Genomic DNA, 8,341 nt, shown 5'->3' with positions numbered 1-8,341 from the left:
TATATGTAGTGCCGTTAAAATTAATTTGCGTTAACACGTTAATTTTGACAGGCAATGATATATGATATATAAAGTTTGCTGATGTATGACGCCGCTTATTAGCAGGAGACCGCAATGATTGGTAAAAGTTGCGGTGATTGGTCAAAATTGCGAGTCACACTGAATTCACGGGGACTGATTGCAAATGACACACAATAAATAATCTAGAATACTTTCATCAAATATATAAATTCAAGCTTAAGTTTAAGATTTTACAATTAGGCTATACTGAGCCTGATCTATCTATTTTCTTAGAAGGAAGTTAATACCTTTTAGAAAAATGTCACATGGGTTAAAACTCCTGCTACCCTGATTTGCATTTGTATAGCTCACAGCATGTTCATTTACATGTTAAAGCCTCCCCTGGAGTTAAGGGAAGGGGGGTCTTGGGGGGGACAACTGCCAAGCAAGGCCCACGTCAATTTCTGACAATTCACGGCAGTTTTCGGTGTCGCCTGCAAACTGCCGTGTACAGTCGTAAACCTGATCTTCCACGACAATCTACAGTGCCGCTTACTGACAAATTCCCACTTTTCATGCAGTGATGTGAACATGGATCATATTACAGTCGTCAGGAAAATTCTTTATCACATACACATTGATAAAGATCAATTTTACATTTTCAATCTTCAACAACCTCCCCTTAATAATTTCCTCAATATCAAAAGAAAGTGGCATAAATTCTTTAGCAAACAAGATGCCAACACCACCACTGTTTTTGCTGTTATGACTAAGGCCCCGTCCACACGGAGATGCGTTTAGCTGTATATGTATAAATTTTGTACCGTATCAGCGTTTCGTCCACACGGATCCGGCGTTTTAGAAGCATGAATCCAATATTTTTCGAAACCGGGTCCCAAAGTGGATAAATCTGAAAATGATCATCTTCCGTTTTCGTGTGTACAGCGAATCCGTATATTTTCGGAAACGTTGATGTCATCACACTACGTCCAGCACGGTGAAAGAGTTAAGGGATACAACTAGGGGCACTGGGCATGCGCACATCAATATCGCGTCATTTAATTACCATATCTGCATTATTGTAAGGCTATGCAAAAGTAGTCCAAGGCACTCGATGGGTATATTGAGAAAGTTAAAAAGCCTTTATTTTTTCATGGCTTAAACATTTAAAAAATTGGTGACAGAGACACCTACGCGTTGCGGCTTTACATGCCTTCGTCAGGGTGTGTATAACAAACAACATGTTATGCTATGCTGCTTTTACATAGGGATGACTACAAGAAAATTAAAGACAAGATTATCAGAACACAAAAATGCTATTCGAGTCTGTAACCCTCTGTACCCTATGGCTATACATTATAGAGATACAAATCATGGTAGCCCAAGTACACTGAAAATAGTTGGCATTGAGCATATTCCTAAATCAATAAGAGGAGGAGATAGAGTTAACAGGCTTTTAAAAAGAGAGTCTTTCTGGATCTATACACTAAAAGCAACTACATTTCCAGGCTTAAACGGAGAGCTAGATTTTGTACCATTTTTGTAATATAATTTAGTTACTTCTAGTAATATTATTGAATGTATTTGAATTGCATTGAACTTAATTATATGAATTACTTGATTTATATTTATGTATTGCTGTTTTACTTAATGTTATTGTGGAATATATACAATATTGTTTTTTCTATTTTTGTTTTTTTTTTAATTTATTTTTTTTATTTTTTATTTTTTTTCCCTTCTCATTTGATATGTATGTATGTATGTGTTTGCGTATGTGTATGTATGTTTATATGTATGTATGTATAATATAATTTTTTTTTTTTTTTTTTTTTTTTTTTCTCTTCTGTCTCTCTCAGTCTCTCTCTCTCTCGCTCTGTCTCGCTCTCTCTCTCTTTCTCTCTCTCTCTTTCTCTCTCTCTCTCTCTCTCTCTCTCTCTCTCTCTCTCTCTCTCTTTCTCTCTCGCACACACGCACACTGAATGACCAGGTGTCTGTAATTTGATCAATTAAAGGCTGGTTAGAAATGAGCTTGAGATGTTGTTTGTTATACACACCCTGACGAAGGCATGTAAAGCCGCAACGCGTAGGTGTCTCTGTCACCAATTTTTTAAATGTTTAAGCCATGAAAAAATAAAGGCTTTTTAACTTTCTCAATATACCCATCGAGTGCCTTGGACTAGCCTACTTTTGCATTTAAACTTAATTATCCTACACAACCAAAGAGCACCGAGATCTTACACCCTGTGCAGCACTTCCTGCATTCCTTTGCATTGATGAATTAAGGACGTTGAGGGATTGTAAGGCTATGTTTAGGGTCGGGGTAGGTGTAGGCAATAAAACACATTTGTTAAGTAGCAAATGTATTAATTGTTATTTTATTGAGATTTTACCTCACCTCCGACCACTGCTATATCCCTTCTATCCACAACTCTTCTTCTCCGGTTTTTAGTGTATTTCTGTGACAGAATTACAGCACCACACACTGGCCTGGCATGCAAACTACATCGTTTTTAGTCAGTTTCGGTAATCTCGTGTGGACGCAGATATTTCTTAAAACGAGGGGGAAAAAAAGATCGGATTTGGAAAGTGCTGGCTTCGTGTGGACAGGGCCTAAGACACACTTCTCCATCCCATTCCTTCATCCAGTCTGCTTCATTGTCTACTGTACTGTGTTTCTTGCAGAAATACCACATTAAGTTGTCTCATTTTAAGTAGATTAAAAAGAGCAGCTCTCTTCACATCCTCCCTGGCCCCATTGATGTTTAAAGATCCTAGCTTTACTTCACACGTTAAGTAAGTAAAAGCATTTGGGATTGCTATTTAATCAAACCAGAGAGGATAACACAAAGGAAGGAGATGAAACACAAAAAACAATTAACCTTCGTTGACTATTTGCTATCTAACTTTAAGCATCAATTTCTTGAGACGATATGTTTCTTGATTACTGAAAAATAACTGGTCAGCCCTATCAGTATTTTTCATAAACAACTTGACTGAATTGAGAAACATCTTTAAATCCGGGAAGAAATCGTCAACTCTAACTGACCTCATGCCTTTAGTGTCCTGTAAGAATGAACGGAGTTTAGTGATGTCGTGATGGTGATGAAAGGGAGGACTCAAATAGCGGGTGAAAGAACAAGTTTATTCAGGCCAACCAGAGACACCAAAAAATAAACAAACGACAACAAAAAGACTGGAAACTGTCTGAGAAGACTGTCTGGTGCTCCCGCTGTGTCAGTGCACACCACAGCTGACACGCTGGCTGGAAAGGCCACCGAGAATACAGGAGGCAGGAAGAAACGAGACCCAGCCAGCAAGGTAACAACACTTGCTGCAACTGCTCGTCTAAGGGTCCTGAATGCAGAGTAAAAAGACAGGTAAGACACAAGACAGAACGTAGTGCAGACATCCAACATCAACGTGACAAGAAGTGATCTACTGACAACAAGAGATAGACACAGCTGGGTATATAAAGGGTTGAGGGAACAAGGGACAGGTGTGGGAGATCAGCTCGTGATCAAGCTAATTACTCCAATCACGAGCTGCAGGAAAATGACAGGACAAGACAAACAACAGGAAGAGCCAGTGTCACACCCTGAACCTGTGACAGAACCCCCCCCCCCCCCTCAGGGACGCCTCCTGGCTTCCCCAGAGGACTCACCATGACGCCGATGGAATTGGTCAATAAGAGCGCGGTCCAGCACATCCCGAGCCGGAATCCAGCATCTCTCCTCCGGACCATAACCCTCCCAGTCTACCAGATACTGATGACCTCTGCCCCTCCGTCTCACATCCAGGAGTCGCCGTACCGTGTAGGCAGGCAACCCCTCGATGAGTCTGGGGGGCGGCGGGGCAGAGGTCTGGGGCTGAAGTGGGGAGCGAATAACGGGCTTGACCTTGGAAACATTAAACACCGGATGAATTCTCTTAAAACGGGGGGGTAATTTGAGTCGAACTGTCACCGGGTTAAGCACCTTAGTAATAATGTACGGTCCAATAAATTTGGGTCCCAGTTTACGTGCGGGAAGTTTGAGGGGTATGTCCTGGGCTGACAACCAAACCTTTTGACCACACACGTAAAGTGGGGGCTTAGAACGGTGACGGTCCGCCAACGCCTTGTTCCTTTCACCAGTCCGGGAAAGGGCTTCTCTGGCGAGCCTCCACGTACGAAGGCACCTCTGAATAAACGAGTGCGCGGATGGAACAAAGGCGTCAGGTTCTTGGGAGGGAAAAAATGGGGGCTGATAGCCTAAACAGCACTGGAAGGGTGATAACCCCGTAGACGAGACCGGGAGTGAGTTATGTGCATACTCAACCATGGTTAACCTGGAACTCCAAGTCGACGGCTCTGCCGATGCCACACAGCGCAAAACTCTCTCTAAGTCTTGGTTGGCTCGCTCAGCCTGACCGTTCGTCTGCGGGTGATAACCAGAGGATAGGCTCGCCGTTGCCCCCAGCTGTCGACAGAATTCTGTCCAAAATCTTGACACAAACTGGGGACCCCTGTCAGAAACCACGTCCACCGGGAGGCCATGAATGCGAAAAACGTGGTCTAAGACAATGACCGCTGTCTCCCTCGCTGAAGGTAGTTTGGGAAGGGGGATAAAATGAACCGCCTTCGAAAACCTGTCCACCACAGTAAGAACCACGCTATTGCCATTAGACGGGGGTAGGCCCGTGACAAAGTCCATGGCTATGTGTGACCAGGGTCTCGAAGGAATTGACAGCGGTCGGAGTAGCCCTGCTGAGGGTCGGTTAGAGCCCTTACCCACCGCACACGCCGGACAGGCCGACACAAACTTCCGAGCATCCTGCGCCAGTGAAGGCCACCAGAACCGTTGCTTGATTAATGCACATGTTCGAGCCACTCCCGGGTGGCAAGCTAGAACGGAAGAGTGACCCCACTGAAGAACGCTAGTCCGGACCGACTCCGGCACGAACAGCAGGCTCTCTGGGCACCCTGCGGGAGTTGTGACATCGCGCAATGCCTCACGGACACTGGACTCCACTCCCCAAGTAACCGCCGCGACCACCTGGCTGGGGGCCACGATGGTTGCAGGAGGAGTGGGACTAGCCTCAGCCTCAAAAATCCGTGAGAGCGCATCGGGCTTACCGTTCTTACTACCGGGGCGAAAGGAGATTTCAAACCTAAACCGGCCGAAAAATAATGCCCAGCGAGCCTGCCGAGAATTTAGCCTCTTAGCGGAGCAAATATATTCTAAATTCTTGTGGTCAGTCCAAACCAAGAATGGAGCCCCCGCGCCCTCTAACCAGTGACGCCACTCCTCCAACGCCAACTTAACAGCCAGTAACTCCTTATTCCCAATGTCGTAATTCCGTTCCGAAGGGGTAAGACGATGAGAAAAAAATGCGCATGGGTGTACTCTGTCGTCTGAAGGTGACCTTTGAGACAATATCGCTCCCACTCCCACCTCTGACGCATCCACCTCCACAATGAATTGATGAGACGGGTCAGGGTTGATAAGAATGGGGGCCGAAACAAAGCGGCTCTTTAGATTTTCAAACGCCTCCTGAGCCTGCGTTGACCAACAGAACCGAATTCGTGTGGAGGTGAGATTCGTCAGTGGTAGGGCGACCTGGCTAAAGTTCCGAATTAATCGTCGGTAAAAATTGGCAAACCCCAGAAATTGCTGGACCGCCTTGCGACTCTCTGGGGTGGGCCAATCAGCAACCGCTTTTACCTTCCCTGGATCCATTCGGATGCCTTCAGGCGACAGAACGAAACCCAGGAACGGAACCGACCGTGCATGAAACTCGCACTTCTCCACCTTCGCAAATAAGCGATTCTCGAGTAGCCGCTGTAACACTCGTCTGACGTGCTGGACATGGTCGCGCTCGTTCTGGGAGAAGATCAGGATGTCGTCGAGATAAACAAATACAAACCGGTCGACCATGTCTCTAAGCACGTCATTGACGAGTGCCTGGAAAACCGCTGGGGAGTTTGAGAGTCCAAAGGGCATGACCAAATATTCAAAGTGACCTGTCGGGGTATTAAAAGCGGTTTTCCACTCGTCCCCCTGCCTAATCCGAACCAGGTGATAAGCATTGCGCAGGTCCAACTTCGTAAAGATGGTTGCTCCCTGCAAGAGTTCGAACGCTGAGGACATCAACGGCAAAGGGTGGCTATTCTTTACCGTGATGTCATTCAGCCCTCGATAATCTATGCAGGGACGCAAAGAACCATCCTTCTTCCCCACGAAGAAGAACCCCGCCCCAGCTGGAGAGGAAGAAGGACGTATTATGCCAGCTAATAGAGAATCGCTGATGTACTTCTCCATGGCCTCCCTCTCAGGACCGGAGAGCGAATAAAGGCGTCCCTTGGGTGGGGAAGTGCCAGGTAATAATTCTATTGCACAGTCGTACGGACGGTGCGGAGGAAGAGATGAAGCTCGGGACTTACTGAACACCGCTCTCAAATCATGGTAAGCCTCTGGTACATCCGCCAGGCTCACCGGTTCCTCCTGTGACACAGAAACAGACATTAATGGGGAAGAAGCAGACACCAAACACTGAGACGAACAGAATGGGCTCCACGCCAATACGGAGCTTTGAGCCCAGTCAATATGAGGATTATGCTTAGTTAACCAAGTGTGCCCCAATACCACTGGAGCAGAAGGAGAATGAATCAACAGGAAACGAATCTCCTCAGAATGATTCCCAGAGATGGTGAGGCTAACCAGTCTTGTGGAGTGAGTGATTCTTGTGAGGGGTGTGCCACAAAGTGTTCTGGCTGAAATCGGCTCAGGCAAAAGAGAGCGAGAAATGCCCAAGTGCTCAGCCAGACCAGTATCCATAAAATCACCCTCTGCCCCAGAATCAATTAAAGCTGACACTCGATGAGCTGCCCCTCCAAACTGCAGTAAAGCCGGGAGTGTGGGCCGACCACCAGATGGCAGTAGCGTGTTAGTAACGCTCACCGTGCGTCGTCCAAAAGATCTGCGTTGCCCCTTTAAGGGACAAACGGCCGCCATGTGCCCTGCCTCTCCGCAGTAGAGGCACAAGTGGTTGGTGAGACGATGATGCCGCTCTGCGACAGTCAGATGAGTTCTCCCAATCTGCATGGGTTCCGCCTCAGATCGGCCGAACTGCTGTGATGCAGTCATTCCCGTGCTCTGTGCGTTGTTGATGGATCTGTGAGGGAGCCCCGCCCTTCGATGCTGGGAACGAATGGAAATCCGGTTGTCCACCCGAATAGCGAGATCCATCAGACCATCAAGGGAAGGGGGTAACTCCAGTGAGTAAATCTCATCTTTAATGTGCTCAGCTAAGCCATGAAGAAAATGGTCCCACTGAGCCTTAGCATTCCACCCACAGGATGCTGCAAGTGTACGGAACTCGATAGAGTACTCTGATACGGACCGAGCACCCTGCTGTAATAGCGACAATGCTCGTGCTGCCTCGGTGCCCAGTGCCGAACGGTCAAATACCTTGCGCAGCTCCGCTGAGAAGTCCTCAAATGTACTGCAACAATCATGCTCATTGTCCCACATAGCTGTTCCCCACTCTCTCGCAAGCCCCGACAGGTGCATGGAAGCTGGCGTGACATCTCTGTAATGGCATGATGAGAAGCTGACATCTCTTCTTGCTGCCGTCCCAACAGAATGCCCTGTTGAGTAATAGCTCGTCGTAACTCTAGTTCCTCCGCTGAGTCCATCGTTGGTCAGTAGATTCTGTCATGATGGTGATGAAGGGGAGGACTCAAATAGCGGGTGAAAAAACAAGTTTATTCAGGCCAACCAGAGACACCAAAAAATAAACAAACGACAACAAAAAGACTGGAAACTGTCTGAGAAGACTGTCTGGTGCTCCCGCTGTGTCAGTGCACACCACAGCTGACACGCTGGCTGGAAAGGCCACCGAGAATACAGGAGGCAGGAAGAAACGAGACCCAGCCAGCAAGGTAACAACACTTGCTGCAACTGCTCATCTAAGGGTCCTGAATGCAGAGTAAAAAGAATGGTAAGACACAAGACAGAACGTAGTGCAGACATCCAACATCAACGTGACAAGAAGTGATCTACTGACAACAAGAGATAGACACAGCTGGGTATATAAAGGGTTGAGGGAACAATTAAGGGACAGGTGTGGGAGATCAGCTCGTGATCAAGCTAATTACTCCAATCACGAGCTGCAGGAAAATGACAGGACAAGACAAACAACAGGAAGAGCCAGTGTCACACCCTGAACCTGTGACAAGTGAAAGGGTAAACGCTCTCTGCATCCACCTGTGTGTCAGCACCAAACTCACACACACTCTCCTGTGTGTCCATTAAACCCTCTTCAGACTGCGAACCATGTGCTAACACCACCTTTGATACTT

This window comes from Pseudorasbora parva, chromosome 8 (assembly GCF_024679245.1).
Source record: "Pseudorasbora parva isolate DD20220531a chromosome 8, ASM2467924v1, whole genome shotgun sequence".
NCBI classification, from domain to species: Eukaryota; Metazoa; Chordata; class Actinopteri; order Cypriniformes; family Gobionidae; genus Pseudorasbora; species Pseudorasbora parva.
The sequence above is the reverse complement of the archived record's forward strand: the minus strand, read 5'-3'. Positions refer to the sequence as shown.